This window comes from Plectrocnemia conspersa, unplaced genomic scaffold (genome assembly GCF_051122295.1).
Source record: "Plectrocnemia conspersa isolate PC_06_02 unplaced genomic scaffold, ASM5112229v1 ptg000014l, whole genome shotgun sequence".
Taxonomy (NCBI): Eukaryota; Metazoa; Arthropoda; class Insecta; order Trichoptera; family Polycentropodidae; genus Plectrocnemia; species Plectrocnemia conspersa.
The window spans coordinates 6,219,568-6,247,445 of NW_028277178.1; the positions used below are offsets into that span (position 1 = coordinate 6,219,568).

General features: G+C 24.4%; 1 protein-coding gene across 1 annotated transcript in view; it reads left to right on the top strand.

Annotated features, from left to right (window-relative positions):
- Nucleotides 1-7,611: 7,611 nt before the first annotated feature.
- Nmdar2 (glutamate ionotropic receptor NMDA type subunit 2) overlaps nucleotides 7,612-27,878 on the top strand; it is a 334,557-nt gene continuing 314,290 nt past the window's right edge. Inside the window, exon 1 of the mRNA XM_088203959.1 lies at nucleotides 7,612-7,859. The gene's annotated coding sequence lies outside the window, so the exon portion shown is untranslated. The remainder of the gene's footprint in view (nucleotides 7,860-27,878) is intronic.

The following is a 27,878-nucleotide window of genomic DNA, read 5'->3' on the forward strand; positions in this document are numbered from 1 at the left end:
GTAATTTCCATAACAATCGAACCGGAGATATGGAATGATGGTGAATGTGGATTTTTATAGTACATTGAAAAGCCTATGGGAAATTCAAGAGTAGTCGTTGAATTTTTTTCCGCTGTGTTTTGTTTGGAAATAAAAATATAGTACGTATAATTTTATATACAAAATAAACATATTTATTTATATATAACATATTTTATAATTATAAATAAAATTTTAAAGCTGATGCATTAAAAAAATATTTAGAAAGAGCTGTACAGTTTGTGTTAATAATTAATTGCTAAGAATATAAATTATTGTAGTTTAATGTTCTAATATTTTAAAACGTATCTAGTTTCATGAATTGATACAGAGTATACAAAGGGTTGCATTACCTATATATTGAAATCAATAGCTTGTTTGTAGTCCTGTATATACGTTGTGATGTACAATTTTATTGTTATTTATTTTTATATAATATTTAGTGGGATATAGGCGCTTGGCACAGGTTGTTTATTTGAGCCCAGATTGAAAAACTTTATATATTATTATTAAGTTACAACAGTTGAAATACCGCCGTATAATTTGTAAAATAAAATAATATTACGCTACGTGGCGCTGCGTCATAAAATCTTCGCCTCGAAAATATACCGAACTATTGAAGATTTAAGGTGACTGTTAGGCTGAACCAGAACTGACAAAAAATGAATAGAGCTGTTTTTTTATGGGATTTGAAGTGACGTCTGTTTTTATTCGCCGTAAACTACACTGGATGCAAGTTCAGGGCACAACTCTTGCGTATTACACGTGGGACGCGAAGTTGTAACAGGTGGTCGAGACTTCTTTGGTATTGTTATTCTAGTAGCAGATTAGCTAAAGAACTAATATCGGTGTCTCTGAATGAAAAATGAACGTGTGTCAAATGGAGTCTATTTTCTGATCAGGCACATTATAAGTTATTTTAAAATTAAGCACAGAATTTTATTTTTTGTGGAGATTGACATTTAATATAACTACATATAAAAAAAAACACGTAATAAAATACGCTAGAGAGAACACAGTCTTAAAGAAATATTATTTATTTATTTTTAATAAATCTTCCGTTGTAACCTAACAGACATAAGCCCAATACGTTACAACGGGCAAATCTGTACCAACTGAGTAAGTCAATCAATCAGATTAAAAGTCTGAGAATCAGTGAAATCTATATTATTAATTATATATATTTATATATATTAATTAAATAAATTATGATGTGTTATACAAATAAAATCAATAGATACCACTGGAGCTGGGGTTTTTTTTTTTTAATAATAAACATTTTTATAAATAAAAATTTTAGTGCCGCTGCCGGGGCTAGAAACCGCAACCTCAGAGTTACTAGTCTGAGACATTACGGACTACGCTATTCCGTCCTTATTATATTTTATAAAGGCTACTGCCGATGGTATTATTGTGGTATTATTTTTGCCTATGGTGATCAATGTTTACGATTTTTAAAAGTCAGTGGTGGTAATTGCTTAGTTGCTCTTGAGATTTTTAATTTGATGACTTTTTTTAGTTTTAAAGCATATTTGTTTATAAGTACAATTTATTGGTAATTTGGGATCACTTTAACAATACGTACTAAGCTTGAAAAACAAGCAGAAACAAAAAATAAGAGATAAATATAAGAATTTCATTACTTTTATATATGTTATCTCATGGAAACTCACTTTAAAAAAAAGACTGATACTAAAGTTTTAAAATACAGTAAAATGTATTTGAAAATAATGATCACATAATTTATTATTTTTAATAAAACTAAACATTTTCTATCATCATCGCCTAAAATAAAAATATTATTCACGTATCTTTTTAATTTATATGTATATATATAATCTCAGAAGCCCCCAAGATACGCCACAATTATAAATTTTTCAATAAAAATAATCAAGGAAAGCAATTATTTTTTTAATACATAATTAGAATTTACCCATTCAACATTTCCTGCTCAAATCCCAAGCGTAACATAGAATCGTGGTGAGGTAACATTCAGCTCTTTATAGCTTCTCGAGCTTTATCTGCGTCAAGGAATTATCTTCTTGAGCTCCGTCTTGTCAATTGTCTTCCGCTCAAGCTCAAAACCATTCAACCTTAAGCAACTTGATCATGTAATTTTTACAAAGGCATGACATGAGACCCAAGCATTTATATGGATCTATATATATTGTATATAAGTATACTAGAAAAAAATATAAAACCAAATGAAATATATGTAGAAAATAAAATGGAATTTATTCCTTATAGCTAAAATAATAAAATACATCTCGAATCTAAGCAAAAAATCCCATTAAACACAAACTAGAGTGCTCTTTAGTCTCGCCACTCGAGTGTTGCAGTTAATGTATTTTAAATGAGTCATTCCATAGATGTAACTTAATAACGAAATATATGGTCGTAATAAATATTATACAGGATCATAATTCACAATTATGCGTTGTAATCATACACGCATAAAGATGAGTTATTTTTAACCATTGTGATTAAAGCAGCTTTGTGGGTTTTGAAATAATATGTGATTTATTGTATCGTTGAGTGGTTTCGCATTGATTTTGTATAGAATAAAAATATGTTTTCATGTATAATAGTAGCAGGTGTATTTCGATACATTTATTGCGAAATTTTCTATTGTATTCTCGTGGCAAACGATATTACTATAAGCAATATCGTTTGTAAGATATTTGATACCCTTATATTTAACTGTTATAATTTTATTCAATTAAGCTTGAAATTTGTGTGTTAAATAATATATATTTATAAATATTGTGAAAATATCTGCCTTAAAAGTTTTTGTTTCTAATAACAAGTTAAAAATAGTAATTTAATGATAAATAAGATAAACATTTATTGCTATTAGTGATAGAGTTAGCAATATAATGTTCAATACGATTATAATGTATTTTATTTAAATTTTCAGTTTGCTGCTTTCAATATTTTGTGATTTTATTCTTTGTTTAGTGTCAATAAAACTACAGAAGATATAAGAGAAATATTAAATCAAGACAAGTTAAATAAAAGCAAATCTTGTATTCAATTACTAATTATGGTGCTTTTGCTAGGTTCCGCGTGACGTACCATGAATCTACGTTTAAAATTCATCACTAATTCATTACATAGTAATGACATTAAAAACGATGGCAAAATACTTTTGTTAAAAAGAGTGGTATTGTAGAAGGGCAAAATTTGCTACTGATTTCCAAGAAACAGATAATAAGTGTTTGTAACTGTTACTTGTAAAATATAAACCGAGCATAATATTTGGTTTTAAAAAATAGGGCAGAAATAAGATGTTTTTGATAATAAAGTCAAATAATCTTTATATACATATGTACAAAAAATCATTGAAAAATTAGAAAATGTTTTTTAAAATAAATAAAAGAGTTTTCTAAAGATATTTTAAGTCAACCCAAAATTTATATTTTTTAAAAATATTTTTTTGGACTCTATGTTAACCCTTTATGGAGTATCGCCGTACATGTACGGTGGTTGATCTTTTTCTGTTTTTAGGTACCTCAGTTAGTTACCCCAAATATTACTAATAATAAATAAAAAACATTATATTTACATATATTTAAAAAAAAAAGATTTAGTGTAAATGGTTTATATAGAGATTAATACCAATAAATTAAAGAATACAAAATAGATTAACATAATCAAAATTAGAATAAAATAATTTTATATAAAATACTAAGGCCTCTGTACTTATACACATAGAATCCACAAAAGCAAAATAGTATATATTAAATTTGTAAAATAAATTAACGAAATTTTTGCAATAGAAGTGTTACTTAAAATTAACTCACTACTCAAAGGATTAAGCTAAATGGATTATTTAAATTATTTTGCACTACTTCACTAACAGGCGATCAAAATATAATGTTTTTTCTAAATGCCAAATATATTAATTGTTATTAGTTTTTGTCAAAAGTGTCTATCAAATTTTTTTTATAGCTAACGGCTTAAAGTTGTACCTCTAATAGTTAATTCTTTGCTTTTGTCTCATACTACTCATTTTAAAGCAAAAGACGGGCTTTTTATATCTGTATTCTAAAACATATATTGTGCAAAATCATATTGTTTAGATAATTTAAGCTTTTTGTTTTTGTTAATTCCACTCAAAAATATTTAAATTCATATTTTTTCGTTCTTTGAAACATGAAATTTTTCAGCGAACTTTTTTTATCTTTTATTGTTTTTTTAATAGCTACTTCATACAGTCTTATTTTTCAAAATATCACTAGAATATATTAATTATTTTTAATTCTATTGCTTTAAAATCTATATTTTTATAATTTAAACACAGCATAACCGGCAATAAACCATGTTCATATTGAAGTAACGTTAACGTAGCTTAACCGACAGTAAAGTTGTAATAATATTACAAGTTTAAGATATACTGGCGAACGCGCTGGTTTACAAAATCTGGTTTGATATGCTTGACTTGCGTGTATAGAATAATATATACGATATTTGAATTATTACTAAATATGCTCAAGAAAATAAAATTTCACACATGGTTACGAATTTTGTAATAATAGTTATCATCTTTTTGTATGAACTATTTATTTAGTTACTACAATATTTTAAATTTTGATAGAAATTTATTAATAAATCAAAGGAGCAAGAAACGATATATATAATAAAAAATTGAATGACCATCCATTTTCACTGATTAAGTTAAGAATTTATATAGGTGAATCAAGGCAAATATTGTCTAATTACTAACATACTGATCTATCTCAAAAAACAATTAATATTGTGACGATATTTTATGTAGAATTTAAAATAACTTTTTTAAATATTTAAAAATGACAGTTCTATTGTTATATTAAGAAAAACAGGTTTACGTTTATATTACGTTCATATAGTAAAAAACCTTTGACACAATCGAACGCGTTGACTATATTATATTATAATTGAATGTAACCGTCTAGGCAAATATATATATTTATATATAATAATCGCATATGTACTATAAAACCTAATAAATATATATACACATAAGCTATAATACAAATAACAAAGTTGATAATCTTAAAATTTTAAATAAATAAATAAATAATAAATATCAACGATTTAAAATTGAAAACTATAAATATACAGTAGATAACTATTTGATATTTGATTGCATATACTGAATATATATGTACATAGTATAATTCTATTTATAGAATGAATTAAAATCATATTTCCAGATTTAGCCAACTCTAACGGGTCGGTATTTGTCATATTTAAATGTTTTAGCATTAAAAGTTATTATCAAGGACACCGCTGGGGATTTAGGCCATACAAACTTTTACATTTTATAGCTAATAAAATAAATGTACAGCTACAAAATGTGTACAAATATATTTAACTATTTTGCAACAAATATTATACACATATGAAAAAAAAATATTTATACTTTTTCAGATTTTACCTATTTTCATAGTGTAAATATACTTGCATTAATTATTCTAAAAATGAGGTATTACTATTATTTAACTAGTAAATGTAAAAAAGATAAAATAAATCACACTAATTAAAAAATTTATGAGTGATGTAAATTAAATTATGTTGGTAAAAAATTTGAAAATAATAAAATGTATAAAAAAATATAAATTAAAAATTAATATAATAAAATTTTGAATAACACAAACATTTTTGCTAAATTTCCTTACATATATTGATTATTTTATATATAAAAATGTATATATTATAACTAAAATTATTCTTGATAAATTATAAAATTCATTGGTATATTTTATATTATGATTTATGTATACTAGAAAATGCATTATTCGAATACATGTATTTTTAAAATATTGTATTTTATGGAAACAAAACCAGAAAAGAGAAATCTACGGTAGTATGAATGTAAACAAATAGCTAGAAATATATTTACGCTAATATATTTATAGGCAAATAAATAATATATTACAATTCAAGTACTATTGAAATTGAACTAAATAATTTTTATGTGAAATATATTGATCTAGCATAATTAAGAAATGACGGATAAAGGGTGCTATTTAATAGGAAATTATTTTCAGAGATATGTGCATTTAAATCAGTTCTATGTTACATAAAACGAATTAGTTGTGTATTCATGTAAGCTTAATCTTTAAATTTTCTCTTTGGAAAAGGATTCGTTGCAGAGAGTTATTCATAAGGTGTTCATTATTTTGACCAATGTTTGCTCGCACCTAATATAAAATGTTCAACAGTAATACAGAAATAATTTGTTATGGAACAATTATATTATATATTGCTCATTGAAATTGTCCTCATAAATAAATATAAATTGATTGGTAGCATAAATAAGTTATGAGTGTAAACTTATGGTAACCTTTTGAGTAGTGATTTAATTTATACATATGTTCTTTTATTAGTATACACCTAAGAGAGTTAATTTTATGTATTTTGCATTATGATTTCTGTTGTTATTTATTATAAATAAAATTAAAAAAAAATAGCTACGATAGTAAGATTGCAAAAAAAAATAACAAATATAAAATAAGAAAATTGTAATTATGCTTCATAAAATAATTAATTAAATAATAAAGTTTATAAGCATATTAAGCTTATATTAGTTATTTGTTGAGGAAAAATTATAGTTCGTGTTTTATGTATTTAAAGTAGAAATATTTTTAATATTTTTTTGAAAAAAGCTTAAGCAAAAATACAAAAGTAGAAAGAAAAAATATTTGATAGTGAGTTAGTATAAGTATTTGAGAAGTATTTTTTTAATACACATTTGACTATCATTTTAAATTAACATTCAACTAGTACTAAAAATATTAAAAAATTGTTACAAAAATATCCATAAAAAAATATTTGAAGTATTGCATTTAAGATTTACGTACAAATAGTATAAAAAAATTGTAGTAAGATAGTAAAAAAACATGACTAGACTTCTGTTAAAGTCAAATAATAAACAATTAAATTACGAATTAAAATTGCTGTACTAATTCAAGCAATTAGAATATATATTTTAATTTAAGTCTTGATAATGCTTATGAAAAATAGATGAGTTTTATTTTTAGGAATAAAATCAGTTCTGTATAAATATTAAATCATTTAAATAATAAGCGAGAATAAATTATTTATGTAGATCTATTTTAAGAAAATATTGAATATGATTTGTGTGTTAAGATAAAAATACAATTTAATAATAATTTATTAATGCTATTGCAATGCATGGCTACCAAACTAAAAAGAATAAAACATCTACAATCGTAAAGGGTAAGAATATAATGTAATATAATATTTAGAGATTAGAGTATATATTGAAATGTGAGTTCTGTTAATTAACTTGTAGATTAAATATTAAAGCAAGAGGTTCTAACCCTAGATTTCAGTTTAGCCTATATTATTTATAAATTAAATATACCATCAAAAATTCACACCAAACAGATCTCCCTCGAGATAAGTGGCGTTTACTTTGTTCACAGCTACGGACCTAAATGAAAAGTCAGTTACGAAATACGTTCACACTCACACGTACACATACACACACATGTTTTCTGCAATAGTTAGTGTTATCTGGTGTGTAAGTGTCGGCGTCGCGGTGGCCGCGCAAGTCTGGCCCGAGCGGCGTCGGGGACTACGGTCAGTGCTACGCGCGAGCTACGCCGCTACGCCGGCTACGTCGCGACGCTCTTCCGGCCTCGCCCACCGCCGGAAACGACAACAAAACTTTGCACAAGACCAAAAGCTCTGATAGCTTTTTTTCTTTGGAGAAAGAAATCGGCGCGATTAAATCATTAGATTAACGTTAAATTTATATTATACACAATAAACGCTGTGTTCATATCAAGGTATTTTATACAAAAAAAAGGATTACGAAAACTTTCAAAAAAGTAAGTTAAAGTTTGTTTAATTATTAAAATAATGCAATTGCACTTTTATAAGAATTATATGTTTTAAATCAATATAAATATATAATTTATAAGCAGAACAAATTCGATTCATACATACATATTATTAATTTTATTGCAAAAATAGGACAACAGTGTATCTGATATTTTATGACGTGAAACAATTATTTTTTATTTTTACGTACACCGTGAACATATTATTTCATATTTTTTTATGGATATGCTTGTGACAAATTTAAAACATTAAGAACAGTGTTGTGTTTTTAAAATTTACTTGTTAATAAAATTATATTAAAAATAGTAGTCAAAGTCGTATTAAAAAAATCATATAACAAATATATTCTTTACTTGCTCATTATTACAAAACTTTCAACGCAGTTTTATAATATACTAGAAAAATAAAACAGCAAAATAATATTAATAAACTTTGAAAGTAAAAGTTATTGCTTTTTAACTTTTTTATGTTTTTAATACATATTAATAAAAGTACTGTTATAAATATTATCAAAAATAAAGTCAACTAACGCATATTTCATCTTACTGTAAACTTACAGTTATTAAATTTTATGTATTAAAAACAGGAAACGCTGTCATTTATCTTATGGCTGTCACCCAGCTTTTCCGAAATTCTACTTAGAACTCATAACAATCGTTAAAATAATTTTGATGAATATAATATTTAAAACACGATGTAGTCTGAAATTATATTTCACGAACACAGAGAATGTAACAATATTATTATATTCATAAATTGAATGCATTACTCATTCTTAAATTAATTCACGTACAAATCGATAACGGTATAAATTATAGAAATATAGCATTAAAAAGAACATTTCCATGATTGGTCTATATAAATTTAATAAATCTTTTATGTTTACTAGTATGTGTGAAAATGAGACAATTTATGACGTGTTACGAAAATTTGGTTTATGTTATTCTTTGCGAAGGAAGGCATTACTTTATAGCTTTTGTTTATGGATACGCCACAGAATTCGCTTACGCCAAATTTAGTACAAGTGTAAGAATAAATAAATAAATTAGAAATAGTAGCTGTAGCAAAATATACAAATCTATTGTTTTTATAAATTAATATAAATATGTATGTTAATCAAATTTTATAAAATATATTCAAACATATTATCGTGTTAGTTTTTAAGATAAAATATATAATTTATACTTATAAATATTATTTCCTACATTTAATATAATTTTTTGCGTGAATATGATTGTATGAGTGGGTTATTTTGCTAAATAATAAAAAACAACATTAAAAATACAACTGCGACCCATACGTAGTGTGATTTGTTGTTCTGGCGTTGTGCGAGTATTAATTTTTTTTGCTGGCGAGCTTTTATAACGAAACGCGTAGTGAGCTTTTATTTATTTTACGATTTTAATAACGTACGTTAGACGCGCGATATGAATGGTAGAGCTTTCACGGATATAAAAGTATGTGTGTTAAACTTTAAAACCGCAATCTAGACGAAATCGTGAGATATGTGTTTATTTTTGGACTATATATTATTAATCTCTTTTCTTGTGTAAAGTGAGAAATGTGCTTTAATGTGTTTATTATTTAAGCTCTCTGTAATACCATAAATAATTCTAATACTAAAATATATATTATTTTGACTTTAGTTTTAAATATAAAACATACACATAAAAATAAATCGATGTATATTAATTGCAAATACCAATTGGAGAGTAAAGACGAAACTGGGAAGTATAAAAAACCGAGTCTCTTAAACTTTTTTGGTTTAGTATCCTCGTTAGTTAAGTATTTTTTTGCAGCGTTTTTATTCTGCTTCAACGATGGAATACTGAATGATAGGTTTATGGCTTTTCGTTGTTATATATATATATAAGTTATTGCTAAGATAAATATTAAGGGTTTTTTTATAACCAGATGCATGTTAAAAATATATAAAATATATTTTTATACATGCATATATAAATAAATTATAAGCAATTATTGTTTTTTATATGCAATTATTTTAAGTATCATCTACTTTATACAATATTATGTATTTAATATATATCGTTTTTAAGTAAAAATAAAAATCTTTATCTTATATTATATTTTTTAGATTGTTAAACCTTTGAAAATTAAGTGTTATGTTACGTTTTCCGTTGATTTGATTATATTTGTATTAAATAAAGTTAGCTTAAATTTTTCGTCATATTATTAGCAGTTTCATAAATATATTCATTATTGAATTTGTGAATGGGATATATTTTACAAAATAAATGGAAAGGAAAAAAGGGAAAGACAATTGAGAAATAATCGATAATGCAAATGTTTCCAAAGTACGTGGGGTTAGGCTGAAAGATATTGGAAAAATGGTTAGGTTTTTGCTCCCATACTAAACCTTTAGATCCTTAGCTCTCCCTAATTTCTATATTATTTAGATGACTAGTGTTGTATATACATATACATTTATTAAAATATTTCGTTTATTGTAAAAAATTTCAATGCCATGAATTTTAATATTTTTTATTAAAACCCATGATATTGAAATACTTATGCCATGTATGTTTTGACACTAAGATTTTTGACGTAAAGTTATTATTACTTAACTAAAATGTGTATATTAAATACCTCTTGGATTTCAAATACATATATCATAAGTAACATTTATTGATTCTTAATATGAGCAGTATAATGCATATTACTGGTGAGAACTTGTGTTTAAAAATACATTTGCTCTTATTTATTTTGTAAAAGTTTTAATTAGTTAATATTTTTGATTTATTTTTTATTAATTTACAATAAAAAATAACTTTTATTTTATAGTCATATGTAGATTTTAGTTAATGATAATATAAAGCTAAGGAATACCGATTTTTTAAATATAAAAATTCGTGATATTACATTTTATTTGTTACAATGATTTTATTTATTATAAGATTTTAACAGCATTTTTAATCTATATGTCTACTAAAAAAAGTATTATTTAATAAATTATCATTTATACTGAAACAACTAATCATAAGTTGATATGAATTCAGCACATAGCTTAAACATTGAATCAAGTAACCGTAATAAATTATTAAAACATAATATTTATAAGGTACTACCTGATAATACAAACTGTAGAAATAGATTATAAAAATAATATTTTTTCTTAAGATTTACTATAAAAATATAGGTTTTTGACAAAATAGCATTTTCTTTAATAAAAATTCATGAATATAACATAGAATTTTAATCGGATAGATAAAGTGGTGGAAAGATAAAGCAAGATAAAATCGGAAACTAAAACTCGAAAGACCTTGATTTGAATCCCATATAAACCCTAGTGTTTTTCAATTGCACTTGTGTCTGTAAGATCGGAATTAGTGATTATTATATAAGTATAATTCCGATCGATCATTACAGGTATAGTTTTCGCAGATTTTACTAATCTCACGAATAAATAGCGTGATTATTAATTAAAATCAAGGAAGCTCACATGTATTACGCATTTAGACATTTTATATATATTAAAATACAGCAAATTTACCATTATTTTTTAAAATTTATTTTTGAAAGAAAAAAAAATTATGAAAGCTTTTAAGCTATAATCTTATAGTATTGTAAATTTTATTATACATCCACAATAAACAAAAAAAATCAAAAAAAATAAGGCAAAAAAGTTCATTTTTAATTTTTAAACTTAATTTAACCCTTTTAATTACCATTTTGTAATTTATATATTACGTACACATAAATGGTAGGCACATATTCATGCTATAAATTCTTTAATTATTCTAGTTCAATAAATTTAATTGATATTTAGCCTTAAATTATATAAAATAACCATATTACAAGGCTCATATGTTCATGGAGATTATTTTGCTGGCATCTATAGATACTATTCGCAGAAGAGGATTAAATATTTAATTTAAAATAGAAAGCTTTATTTTGGATTAAACTATTCTATTTTTTTAAATTTGCCACGTACAACATATACATGTATAATATTTTTATTAAAAAATATCAATTAATTTTCATTAAAAAATAAATAAATTTTGCTACTAAAAAAGTATGCAATAATTGACTAAACTAGGATCAAGTAAATTAATACATAAGCCAATCCTTCCTATAATTAAATAAAAAATTAGATCTCTATGATCACACTTGTTATTCGATGCTATGCACTCTAGAACATTGTAGATTCGAACGTGACTTGAAGTTTAGTTTCAAACGTGAGATTTCATCTAATGATTAAATTACTTGAAACTTGTATTAGTGACTCATTTACATACCGTATAATTTCACATACCTTTACTATAAATACCTTTAATTTCAATAATTAATACAGATTTAATATAGTGCGCATTAAATATACGAATTATTATTTTAAAGTTAAAATAAATTTTTAATTAAACGTTTTATAATACTGTAACAAAATAACCAATATATTTTAAAGGCATATGAAACTAATGATTTACTGAAACCTAATCGAATATTTTGTTTTTTTCTTGACTAAAACCGAAACTGATAATAAATAATATAAATAATGTTAATATATTATATAATATATTAACATAGAAACAGAGATACTAATTTTATATAATATATGATATTAGTATCTCTGATATAGTATCTATAATATACGATGTATATATTATATAATATATGAACATAGGAACAGAGATACTAGTATTATATTAATTTTTTCCGAGAAAATATGAACGCCTGCTTTTATAGATTTGTCCTACAAAAAAAGCAATGATAGTTTCTACAATATATATGCCTATAATATTTAAATAGGGTTTTTAAATGCCTGAAAGATCAATAGTAAATGTTGACGCATAATATGAGTTCAGATCATTTTTGTATAAAATTGCATATTTCGTTTTTAGCTATTTTAAAGTAATACGAATTGCTCAAAAATTGGTTTGTGATACTATAAGCGATATTGTATTTATATATACTTTATTTTATTTTACTCAGTACGAATTTTTAGCTACCACAGGCCACATACCACATAGCAGTGAAATCATCAAATCATTGTAGCGCAAATTTTCGCCCTTATGACAAATGTCTTAAAACTCACATATATCTAAATGGATACATCCCTTAGTAGGAAATTTTTGTGACAATGCTGGGAACAAACTGAATAATTCATAAACTTTTATTTATAAATCAAAATGTTCGGCCAATCAATAATTTTATTTTAAATTTATTTATTAATAAGACTACAGATTTTAAATATTCCTGCTTAGAATAGAACACACATTTAATATAACACAGAATTAGTATTTATAGACGAGCTTTCCTAATCTCAGGGTAACTTATAAATAGATAGCAAACAGATGCAATGCGATATAAATAGCAATAGCAGCCTACATTCTAATTGTTTACCACATTGAATCGGATACGAAATTATTGCTAGCGGCAAAATTAATTAAACGTCCAAACGACATTAACCATTCGACTTTTTAATATTTCGCCACCGGCTTAATGAATAAAACCCAGCGATAATCCGGGGGATTTTAACGTTACTTTGTCACACTGCGAAATTGCCGGAGAAAACTGTTTGTTATATGTATTATATTTGTGAGCAGTGAATTTTAATCTAGAATCGTCAAGGTTTCTTTGTTTTTGAGTAGTGTAATAAATATAATATAAAAAAATAAGACCTAGCAAAGAGTTTATGATTATGTGTAAAAGGCGTGAATGAAATAAGAAGTGATTTTACCTTTTGGTTATAACAATTTATAAAATACTTTTGTTCTTATTTTTTTTTTTTTTTTTATATATTTTTAAAAGCAAGTTTAAGCTCTATATTTGTGGATTTATTTTTTTATTTACCAATTATATAATCAATTAACTGGAATTTTTTTAACAGTATTTATCAATTAAATCTGTAACGTTTAGTGAGCGAGAAAAACAAGACATTTAATTTAATATTTAAATATTAAATTTTTAATTAAACAATCTAATGTAAAAAATACTACCTAATTACAAATATTATGTATATGAAATTTGACAAAAATATAGATATTGTTAATTATAATTTAAAAACTAAAAAAGTATTGTATAAAACAATTTTCATTGACAATAAACGTGCAATATACATATTTTATTTTCAGTATATTCTACCTATTATTTCATTTGGTGATCGAATTATAATCGAGTTTATTCATGCGTTATACAAGATTGGTTTTTGATCTTGTGACAAACTCGTATATGAAACCTACATATCTATTTTTAGAACTTTTCCAATATTAATAGGTTGGTTTCATACATTTTTGTCTCCTTTTTGGTTTTATATATAGCACATATTTACATACATATGTAGTACATGTGTACATACATTTTAATTAACGTATTGGTTATGACTGAAATTTTGAACTTCACTGAAAATCATAACATCATAACTTTACCCAATACCGAATCTATACAAATTTCACCGAACCTGATATTAAATGTGTTGATTTTCGGTGTCTTAGAACTGAAGATTTTTTACGCATTTTTAAGCATTTTTAGAATGAGTTTTAATCGTAATCTATTAAGTAAGTAACATTGTTTAAATTAGATCAATGGATGCATAAATTTGACAATGAAATAATTTAATTTTGTAAATATTAAAACGTTCCTAAAAGAAATGGGCTGGGATACAAGAACGTAAAATACTCAAATATCCTCCTTTAAAGGTATCTCCACATCCTTTTCCTAAATTTTTGGATTAAGAGAATTGGTTATTTAGAGATTCTGAATTATAGATTACCAATTGAGAATACTAAAAAACTAACGGATCGTCAAAGTGAAGAACGTCTTCAATTTCTCAAAGAAATATTTAAGATGTAGGCGCTCAATTTCCTTTGATGGTCAGTACCAAAGAAGAAGGCAAAATAAGATTTCTCAAAATCAGAACGGAAATATTGTGCTAAACTGTCAGCAATATTTTGTGAACCGTCCAAAGTTTTTCCATCAATGTACATTATTTTTAGCGTCGACTGAGAAGCACGTTTAATGAATTTATAGAACAACTTTCAGATCATTATTAATTTTATTTGGGTAACTTTTAAAAAAATTCAATGACAGGAAATTATTAAACATGTGGATATACTTCTAATAAATATTTTTTTAATAATTTTTAAGTTGGGTAAACAAAATTATGATTTTACTATGCAATTAGATAATGTAGTATTTTTTTTTGGATAATATTGACGAACCACTATCACTCAGTATTGAATTTAGTGTTTTTATAAATAATATTAATTATTCTGCAATTGACAATCTAGACATAAAAACACAAATTTAAAATAAATAAATACATAGACTACCATATAAAAAAAATAAACCAAAATCTATTTATAATTTTCAATATTATATTTAAATTTAATTTCATGTAATTAACATAATCTATTTAAGTGATATTTTATTTTTACAAAGATTAAGAAATATATTATTATTTTTTGTAAAAATAGAAAGTATATGAAATAAAAAACAACTCTTTTTACAATATAATATATATTAATCTACTTTCCATATTATTAACATTAAAAAAAATTTGTTCAAATTTAAATTTGCGTTTAAAAATATTGTTTTTTTTTTCAATGTTTCTATTATAGACATTGTGTAAAAACTTAATTAGTTTTTTCTCTTTCAAAATCTTCTGCAAAAACAATGTATAATAAACGTTTACTTTTAGCAAGCAAGAATACTATTTACCTTGAAATATTATTGAACACATTTTTTACATACAAACATATGTATGCAAATTCAATATTTTTTTATCCTAAGAAAATGGGAGTATTAAATTTTTCTAAATCTGTAATTAATTTTGAGGTAGCTGAATAAGTAATTATGTTTTTAATCTTTAGTTATAATAAATATCAGGTGTAGTATATTTTTAGAATGTTCAGTTTTACGCCAAGCATCAATTCTTAACTTACATGATTCACTGTGAAACTTTCAAAGCTACATATCAAAAAGTTGACAGTGCAATAAATATATAGTAGGTGTGTAGTACGTATACAGATATTAAATATATAGACATTCGGTTCTAATTATTTTTCTTAGCACCTATGCTTTTTATAGTGTACAATTATTTTTATGATTCAACTAATTATTTATTAAAAAAATATGACTTAATTGGGACAGCATTTGATTTTATGGTCATAAAATATAAAGTAGATAAAATTAATCACCGCTTCGAATTTATGCCTGTTATATATATAATAACTTTTTTACGACTTAATCCAGCGAATTTGCCAGTTTAACCCCACTGAAAGAGACTTTACTGAAATAAAACTCTTAAGAAGGCGTTTTTTTATATTAATAATTTACCCAATGTGCACTCATTGAAAATGTTCATTATATATTTGTACGATAATGTTTAAAATTTAAACATAAAATTATGTTGATTATTTGTCTGTAATCAGTTTCAGAGGTTATTAATTTTGTTGATTTATTTTCTTATTTAACTTTAACCATCATTATTGTGCTTTATAATTAAAAGCACTTACCGTAACAAAGTCTCGTTTCAAGTATCTCTTTTTAATTGAACTCAAACAAATTTCAACACACGATCCTTTCTACCTAACAGACTTTTCAAAAGTTCGGCTTTGAAATTGCTCGTAAAATTTATAAGCTTAATTGATTATTGAAAATTATATTTGCTTATTGCTAAATATTAAATTAAAACGATTCTCATTAGCGATAGTTAAGTGTTTGGATTAATGGCAAACCATTAGATTTTTAACGGAAGGGCCAGAGGTTAAATCTTTTTTTATTACGCATTACCGTAATGTCTCGCGGGTCGTAAAATATTTATATCTATGGATTTAATTCGCAAACAAACATATTAGGGAAATTTGTGCAAATTATCGCGGGCATTAGGTAACCGTTTTTTCTCGTTTGATAATAAATCTTGTTTGTATACGAGGTACCTATGTTGTTTGTTTAAATGTTAAGTGCCATTCGTTATTGAACTCTTTACGCCTACTAAGGTTAAAACCCATGGTTTAATGAATAAAGTTTTAGTATAAATTCAATATAAGTTTGTTTTAAAGCTTGTACGATTTTAATGAATAGTTAAAATATGCAAATTTTATAAATAGAATGAAGAATAAACAACGTTTGAGTTTTATTAAGTATAGATGAAATAATATACAAGAAGCGAGTATAAACACAATATTGAGTTTTCCTGAATATAGTGAATTTTAAATTAATGGTTGTGTGCCAAGAAGCAAATTGAATTTTTATTTAAGCAATTTGTAATATTTTTGCGTATTATTGCACTCATTTATTTTTTCTTTATATTTCTTTAATTTAAACATTATTATATTTTTATTAACAGCATACAAAACACGATAACTAGTTTATGAAAAATATTTTAACAGTAGCAAAGTAAAAGTAAACTAAAAAACTATAATATATTATATTTATTATTTCATCCTCCGTTATTTTTATTAAAATTAACAAACTCGATATCTTATTTTTTTAATTTAAAACATTGTACTTCTTTAAAAAGTTTAAAATCTTATGTTTTTGTAAATTTGTAAAGGCGGCCCTCGACTTTCGAACGTTCGACTTTCGCACATTTAAAAAAAAAAATTTTTTTAAAAAAAAATTATAAACATGAGTGAGAAACGAAAAAACTTCAGTGTTGATACGTACAAAACGAAACCAAAGACTAATAAACTTCACAGGATTCGAGATAAAGATGAAAATTATTAGACGTTCTGATAGCGGTGAATCTTTTGAAGCAAAAGACATTTGTGTGATACAAACAGGTCTACGATATGTTCAATTTTGCAAAATAAAAATTTAATAACGGAATACGTTCAAAATTGTGAAAATTAAAGATATATTTTCACAATCGTTAAAGATATGTTTAAAAAAACACGTTAAAAAAAACATGGATGAAATGGAAAAATCTCTGTCATCATGGATCGATGACCAACATCAAAAAGATGTCCCTCTGAGTACTTCAATTATTCAAGCAAAACTCTTAGTTTGCACAAAGATTGGAAAGATTCAATAAAAATATAGCATGTTATAAAATACTAAATGAAGAAAAGAAAAAGAATAGTGGAAAATAGTTACCTCTTGATAACTTTTCAAAGGAAACACCCGCAAATCCCACTTAAACATATCTCTTAAACATTTTATATTTACTTGATAAATAAATATTTTAAATACACAAAATTTCAAAATTTTTTTACTTCGCTCTTCTTTCAAACATCCAACATTCGCACACATTTTCAGAAACCAATTATGTGTGAAAGTCGAGGGCCGCCTGTAATTGTATCAAAACTTTTAGAAATGAGAAATAAATATAGAATTTCTGCTAACAATATTATTAAAATTAATATTTATATCAATTAAAGATAGTTATAATGCAAACATAGTTTATATTTATTGTATCCATTATAAGGTTTTCTATAAATATAATATAAAAAGTAATTATATTAATGATAAATAATATTATAATTAGAAGAACTTTTTTTATATATTTTTTATTTTCTATAATGATTGTAAATATTGTATTAAAAAAAATATAGTAAACTGAAATATTTTAACTGATGACCAAAAATATTACAAATATTATTTGGGTAAGATTTCATTGCAAAATTAGAAAGAAACTAATTTATAAAACAAATTTGTTTTGACAAGCTTGTTTTTGGTTTGTGAGATAAAATATTTCAAACCATCCACTCATAAACTTAATATGAAATCCAAAATTACATTTGAGACTTCGTTTGCACTCAGAATATTCTATTCGCAAGATATTTTACTTGATGCTATTTAAATCTTTAATCAGGCAATACAATTTAGGATCAATATTTCAATATTTCTGAATACAAATATTTTCTTTGAAGAACAATGTAGTACGATATTCTGCTTTAACTATATAGCAGTGTATAAGTTGTAGCAACATTTTTAATTTTTCTCAACTAAAAATTGATAAAACGAGATTTTACACTGTATTAAGATGATTCATAATTAATTTTATTTTGAAATGGAAATAAAACATCATTATAAAACATGAAAATATAGTTTAAGGCGTACATAAATCTACACAAGATCATATAAAACGACACTAAATAAGCCATAAATCGGTATAAAAATAATTATAACAAACAAAAATAGCCAATTATTCACAGAAGATCTATAGCATAAACTTGATATAAAATATTTATTATATTTTGTACTTTTAAACGTTTAAACCTTTAATTGTTTAATATAACTATAAATTATTTTTATGAAAAAATACCTAAAAATGTAAAGAAGAAAATTAGATTAATGGTATATTTATTATTGTATTTTAGAAAACCGCATGATACTCAAGAATTTTATCAGATATTAATTAATAAATATAGATAGTTTATGAGTTAAAAGAGTTATTCTTTTATATTCTGGTACAAAAATGTGCTTATATGGAGATAAATATATTGTGGCAACCAATCGCGTTATAATCATCATAAATTGACTTTATTGAATTGTACAAGAGAAAAAGACAAATTGCCCATAAAAATAAATAAACCCCATTTTTATATTCATGTGTACTTAAGCGTGACGATAGAGAGAAATTTTGAGTACAACTTAATAGCGATATGACGCAAAAAAATTAACGCTTTTAAAACGAATATTTATATCAATTACTATATTTTTTAAATTAGATAGTAAAACCTATATCATCATTTTTAGATGTTTTATGAAAATACTTAAGCATAGTACACCCAAAAGAGCTTCAACAAAAATTCCGTTGTTGTATAAATTAAATATAGCTCTCTTTTTATTTTTTTGCTAATATATTTATAATTTGTGTGGGGGGTCCAACCAGCTGCACTGTTAACTCTGAGGTCATTTAAATGACCCTTTAAAATAATATAGTCTTAACAAAAGGCCTAATAACAATAAAAGAATACCTAATATTACAATTAATTAGAGATTTTAGAGACCATTTATTTGCTGGCACTAGAAAATCTACACATTTGTGCGTAAAAGATGTGTTATTGACAACGTATATATATTGCATAAAAACTGTTGTCATCATCTTTCACTTTTATTTTTATCTGTAAAATTAACACACAACAGTTTTATTTAAAGGCATGAACATATTTATTTGATTCAATAATTAACAGATGCAATTGGCCCATTATCATCCCCGTCTGTGATTTGCCAGAGATGTCTTAAATCATAAGTATAAAAGATGTTACACTTTGTTACATCGAAAGACGATTACTCATAATCAGAGATGAGCTCAAACAGCAGACAGCATCTGAGGCAAACTGAGAGCGCTGTCTGAGATATTAGCGAATCGTTTTGCGGACATCACTACGATAATCACAGTTTCTCCAACAGCACTTAGTCTAGGGAACACTATTTGGCTACAGTAATTTGTACATAATAAATGCTTTTCCAGCAGCTATTTTGGGTGCAAAGTCAACCCTTTTCGGCTTTAGAACCCGAAAGCTGGAATATCACCGTAGAAAAACACAATTTTTTTGCTCATAATTAATTACTTTCGACTTAGAAATACTCAATGGTTTAGGCGTAATTTATACATACGCTCTAGTATTGGACTAGACATCTAGACAAGTTATCAGCATACGTCAAGGTCTGAAGGAAGACAGTTTTTCCGTTTTAATAATCAGATTTGGTCTAACCAAGCTGTCACCTTGAGTCGCCAAGAGCTAATTAAACTAGCACGATTGATCAATAATATACATTAATGACTCATAGTTGAAATACTGAGATTCTAATCTCATATAAACTCTGGTGTTTTCTGATCTATGTGTGGAGATCAGAATTAGTGATTTTTATTATTTTACTTTTAGGACCAGAAAGTAAAAGCAATCACATGTATGCTTTACTAATATGTCTGATTAAGGTTTATTTTTAAAATTACTCAAAACACATATAACAAACACGATACCTATTTGACGATAGCTTTTTTAAACGTAATTATTAAGTTAGAATATAAAATATTATTTTACAGACACTATAAATGATCCTTCATGACATTATTTTAAGTTATATATATTTTATAGTACGTTTAAATTATGCAGTTTAAGTTTATACAGCTGTATATTAAAGTGCACTACCACACTTTACGATACAAAATCCGTTAGCAATAGACAATTTTAACGAAAATAATATATCAAAAAAATATATGTATGTATATAAAAATAATACATATACACTTTATTTTTTTTCATTTTAAACCACACTTAAAATACTTTAATGTATGTTTATAAAACATTTAAAGTATACTGTCAATATTTTTACACCAGCTACCAATATTTATTATATTTTACTTTTTTAATTCCATCGATGTTTAACTAAGGGTAATAATGTTTTATATTTAAATTATAAGTCAATCATATTGTCCACGGGCAACTCGAAACGCTTAATAAACCTTTCCCGAAAAAGTAGGTCAGCAAGGGCTTAACATTTTCATATAACCAACATAAATGACAATATCTTAGCTTTTGCTTTCAGTGAGTGTTTTTAAATTATGTTAAATAGCATATTTGATTTTTAGACTCAAAAATAAGAACAACTTGATATAAATGTAAAATTATATAAAAATGTTTTTTTTTGTAAAAAATGTATTATCACTATTCATTGTGTTAACATTTATTTTTTAACCTATTGTTAAAAAGTATTTTTATTTTAATAATGATACAAAAAAAAATAATTGCATTAAACATTGCCTTAAAATATAATAATTATGAGGGTATACTTTGTACTAAGTTTCTGCTTGCATGTATAGGTTTTTGGTAATACAATACTTATTAATATATAATTTGGAAATCAATGAAGTAAAATTCCAATTGCAGTGGTGAGGTTTCTTTATGACTACCTATTAATTGGCAATTTGAAGTGAAACCTTATAATTCAAATATAAAATATATTTTATCAAAATACAATACTAGGGATAAAGTTATATTTAAAACCTATTAAAAATGATTAAGTACCATTGATTAGGATACCCTATTCATTACTAATACAATAGAATTGGCTGCTATAAGAATAGAATCAATTTTGATGTTCACAATTCAATTTTTTTCCTATTATTTTAAATTAATGGGACTTAACCGAAGTGTTTAAAAGCTATTTATTATTTTTGACATAACACCATAAAATATATTTTTTAAATAAATGCTTATTATATAAATAATAAATACACAACCACAGCATCACGTTTTCAATTTACTGAGTTCGAAAGAAAAACATTGCAAAAGCTCAAAAGTAAAACATTGAACTCAAACAGTCCAGAGTATTAAAAGTGAAATAAAAATTAACATATAAACGAATTCCGAGTATTTTCTTTGCAAATGTTACCCGAAAAAAAGTACATACATTTGCTTTGCATATTTATATTTTGTGAATCTTTTCGCAAGCCTACTCTGAATATTTATATAGACAATATCAATAAATTATGATATATGTGGGTTAAATCGTATTGGATTATTTAAATATTGTACAACATAACATGGCGAAGTTTGCGTAAGACAAATTTTGAATTATTGATCAGCATTGTCATTTTAGTACAGTACTTCCTTGACGCTGTAGTGTAGAAGCTTTGATTTATGTTAATCCTTTGAAAACGGGATATAAATAAACATATATATTTAATAAGCTATACCGAATTTTGGCTACCATAAATAAATAAACATGGCATTTATGTAGAACATAGGTATTGTAATTTTTACATTGTAATAATTGATATATTAATATAATACAATATACGTAAAGTATTTCTATACCATATTATGTGTTTGCAAAAGAAATATTTATTTTTATGTAGCATTAAATGCCTTTAGGCGTAAGGAAAGGAAAGCAAACATACTAGAAGATGGATGTTGTATTATCGCTTGTGTATAAATTAATACATAAAATTATACTCATGATAAATATTCAAAGATAACAATAAGTTCGACCATCTATTAGTATGTACTATGATAAAATGCAAGTTTGATCAGTTGGTAATGTGATTATTAAGGAGCATAGTTGATTATTGAATTTGCATCTGTAATATATCTACGTTGCTTCGGAATAATATATGGTGATTTTCCATTGCCAATGAAAGCAATCAGAATTCAATTTTCTTCGTTCGTACATGAACAGGTATGAAGTCCGGAAAAAATGATTTATAATTAGAATTTTTGTCACGCGTTGCAAGCTTACGCGCTCTTCTTGAGGTGAAAAAAATATTGTAAAAAATTCTCTATGTAGTTTTGTTTGGTTCAATTTAAAACTTATATTTGATTTAAAATTTCGAAAGTATCAAAATAGCTGTTATATATTATTATTATAGAAAATCATATAAATTGATAGTAAAACTCTAATATGCAAATGAAACGCAATACATTGAAGTTGCAAGAATTGTGGGTTGATTAAAAAAATGCTTAGAAAACTCCTAAAACACACTGAGAATTAAATTTAGAACTTCAATATTTTTTTTACAGTCTCAACATTATGAATGAAACGTTGATATATTTCGCCACTTTTTTAATATGATTTCAATGAAGAGCAAATATCAATATAAAGATACACTGGATGTCATATAGCTCTGTATAAAAGTAATTTAAAAGTAATAAATCATAATTCAACCACCTATTGACAACTTTAAAGATAAAACACTAAATACATAATATTTTAAAAACTGCATGTTTTTTACACCGTGCTTTTTTATAAGACATTTATTTAAAAACCTTTTACAATTAAAGGTAAAAAAATACAATAAATTAATTGTACATTTATCTGAAGATCAGGAATCATTGATATATTTATATTAAATATAGGTCTAAGGCCCGTAATGCGGCAAGCTTTTCAGAGCGAAGATTCAAAATATTTTTATTAAATTTAAGCTCCAAGTGTAAGCCCAAGTATTTAATAGCCCTGTTTATTTTTGAGAGGTGGTGGCAAAGTTTGTCTACGTTCTGTTTTATTTTGGTTATTTGTAATTTTCCATTTTTCAAAATATGTTCAAGATTTTGGTAATATATTTGTGATTGGTTTAAGAGCGTAAAAACTGTAAAAAATCACTATATTGTCAGCGTATATTTTAAATTTAGGACAAGAAAAAGGATAACGGATGGAATCCTACGCGGTATCGAGTATTCATAATTTTGTGAAACAACATAAGTTCTATTTTTCAGTTATGAGCATATTAAGTGTTGCAGATAGTCAGGGATTTTATAATTGTATAGTTTATAATTCAAACCGTCATTTTGGACCATATAAAATGCTCTCTCTATATCTAAGATAAAAACGCCTTTACTCTTTTTCAGTATAAAATGAGCGCATATTTGCTCTGTCAAACAATAAAGTTGATGTGTTGTCGAGCGGAAGTCGAACTGTTCGTCATAATTTCACTCCTAAAATATTATTTTAAAAGCCTAAAGATTATTGTTTTATTATTGTACTAACTAACGGCAATAATCAAATAGGGGGAAAACTAACCAGAACTGGAAAAACCTTATTAGGATTTCTTAAAAAAACATTTAGATATAAATATTTTATATAATTTAATTTTTTTATAAACCATCCAAAAGATAAGTATCTGAAACAAAGATATATGATTTTTTAACTACTTGAATTTGTAATAAATAAATAATAATAAATAAGATATTAAAATGCTGCTTAATTAGTTACATATAAATATATTTTATATAAAAAGCTAAGGCTAGAGGTAAACATCCTTAATGCGTTTTTGATTGCTAATTAAAAAAAAATGTATTTTTACTTTAGCATTAAGTTAATCAAATATTATTACTACTAATCTTGATTAAATAAATTTTTATTATTATAAAAAGGCACAGCACAATTTAATATGCATGAAAACCATTTAAAAGATAATTACCTTAAAAAATACTTTTAAGATAACTCGTAAACTTTTGATGTTACAAAGAATAAAGAACATTAAATTAATAATAATCAAAAGCCTTTTAAATACATGCAATTTAAGCAATTAGTTTCTTTAAAGTATAAAATAATGTATAAGATAAAATTTTGTTTTAAGCAATTTTAGAAATACAGTAGTATATGTATGCAATAGCTGGTGAATTACTTATATCTAGAAATAGCAATATATTTTTAAAAGCGATATCTATATACATAAATATAATTGCAATTTTATGAATTTAATATATTTATAAATAATCTAAAAACACAAAGTTATATAGCATTTAAATGAGCCATTAAAAAATAATCCCTACCTCTAATATATGCTAAATTTAGTTTTGTAGAAGTATATCCCGATTAATGATTCAGTTAAAATAATGACTGAACGAAAGCTCTATTTAATTTGTTGTTTTTTTATTTATTATTAAAATACATATACATAATATATTTATTAATAGTAGTACCTTTTTCGGATTACCACTATAATATTTAAGTTTGTACGGCAAATAAAATAAATTAAATTACACAAATTTATATTACTTTTATTAAGTTTATTAAATTACTAATATTTATGGTTTGTGAGATATTTAAATTTGAAACTACGTATATAACGTGAATAAAAACGGTATTCAATATATGTATTAAATCGGTAATGTTATTATAATATAAAATTATGAGAAAAGTTAATATTAAACACATTTTCATAAAAAAATATAAATTATTCAAGACATTTTTATAATTTGTTATTATTTAATATGCCTACATAAAATTTAAAAAATATCACTACAATATAATTTTCTTTGAAAAAACCTTTAATTTAAAATAAACCGATGGTTTGGAACATATTTACTTTTTATTCTAAAAAAATATATATATAATATTTAATTTATTGTTGTGTTGAATATACGAATAAACCGTATAATATACATATACTTATGTATACTATATAAGTTTATTTGGAATATATTAATGATTCTTTAATTATTTATTAAAAGCATAAAAATATATTTTCCGTACAATTATATATTTTATCTACTGTTTGTTAAAATAGCTTTACAAGATAATCATGAAAATTTCGTGTCTCTATATAACATTTGTAATAAATTTAAGTACTTTTTTTATTAAAATAGTAATATACAAACGCCAAAAATGTTTCTCTAATATTTCTGCTTGATTAGCTTTTATAACAAATAAAATATACGCACAACGTGTGTTTCATTAGCTGATTGAACCAACCCAAAAAAGATACGCATTAATACAAGTAAATTAAGCTTTTAAAATTTCTGTTGTAAATAAAATACTATATTAAAAAAAAATTTAGGATACATTTAATTAATTTGACCATACATGGCCTTAAAAAATTGTGTAATATTTTTAATCAAATAAATTACCTTCAATATAACAATAACTTTAATAGGAATCAATGAAAAAGTCTAACCTAATTTGAAGCTAATTTCTAATGTCTACATTAAAAGTTTACGACCGTTCCTCGTCTAGAGCTCACTTAATATTCTTAGTAGAACTTCAATAAATAATTTACATTTAAACTTTGGCATGAATATAATGTATAAATCCACAGTTTTGAATTATATACGCCCTTTGTACGTAATATGGTATTTGTATTATTTTATTTTTATATAAAAATATTTTTGTAACGTCTCAGACGTTTTTTATTTAGGTAAAAAAATTATTTAGAACACACCTTCAGCTTCAGATCGAACCGTATTAGCACTCGCCACAATAACGGTCATATATCTTTTTGAAATATTGACAGTAAAACAGTAGACTTATAAAACATGATAAACGAGGGTAAAGATATATAGGAAATCACTAAAAGTTGAGAAAAAATACAATACGTTTCGGATGAAAAAATATCTACGTGTGAAAAATGCGAAAAATATCTGCTCGGATTATTGATGATGAAGATAAATTTTGGGTTTGAGGGAAAATAATTAATTGAATTGTATTCATCTTAATAAGAAATAAATATGATTTATTTATGAATATAATGGTCGGTTTTTATTAATTGAATTAAAAATGGTTTTTATGTATAAATATCACGAGATGTTACAAAATATTAGACATTTGTAGTATAGTAGTTATAGTATAAACTATGTCGTAAATTATTAATAAATATTATTTAAAAAATTATAAAACAAACCCAATTCATTAAATATATTTTATTAATGAATTTGTGTGTAATGTGTGTTATAAATGCCTTTTAAATTAAAAGTTTTTAATATTATCAGCAATAGAATATTACTATTTGTCGTTTAAAGATTTAAATTTAATATATTAAATAATTTAAAAAAAATATGGCTTAAAATCATAAATATTGAGGCATTAAACACTATAAAATATATATATGATATTCTACATTCTACAACATCAATAAAGTACTTAAAATATTTTTAGAATTAAAAGTAATATATTAAATAAAAAAATAGGAAGTATTTAGTTGAAAAATTATTAGATTGTTTTAAAGGTTTTAAAATTGAAACATTTACAAAGTGTTAGCTAATAAAAAATTGCCGTAAGATCATTTTACAAGTAGGAAAAATAATCCTAAAAGTTAATTAAGCGATGTTACATGAAATAATATTAATTTATACATTAATAAAATTCCAAAAATATATTTTTTTATTATAAATATGTGTTATAAAGAAAATCTGCTGTATATAATATGAAAAATGTGAATATATATATCTTACTAAAAAATCTAACAATACAATTCGGAAAAATAAAAGGGGTTCAACAGAATTTCTGTTTGCATATAGATTACATCTATCATTATTTAATAATCTTTACAAACCCAACAAAAACAGTATATTTGTCAATTTAAGGACATTGACAGAATTCAGCAGTATATTTTTATCAAAAAATTGTAGTAATTAAAATCCATAACTTATAATATTATTAATATTAGGAAAGTCAACAAACTCACATATTACTTGCCTTAAGATATTAAAAACTTATATTATTATGGCAATCAAATATATAAAATAAAAATATATGAGCTATCACTTGAATTTTATATTATTGATACTAGTTAAAATATAAATTAAAGCAATTGACGTATAAATATAGAAGTTTTCAAACTTATATTAGATTAATTACAATCTACTTAATCCATACATAAA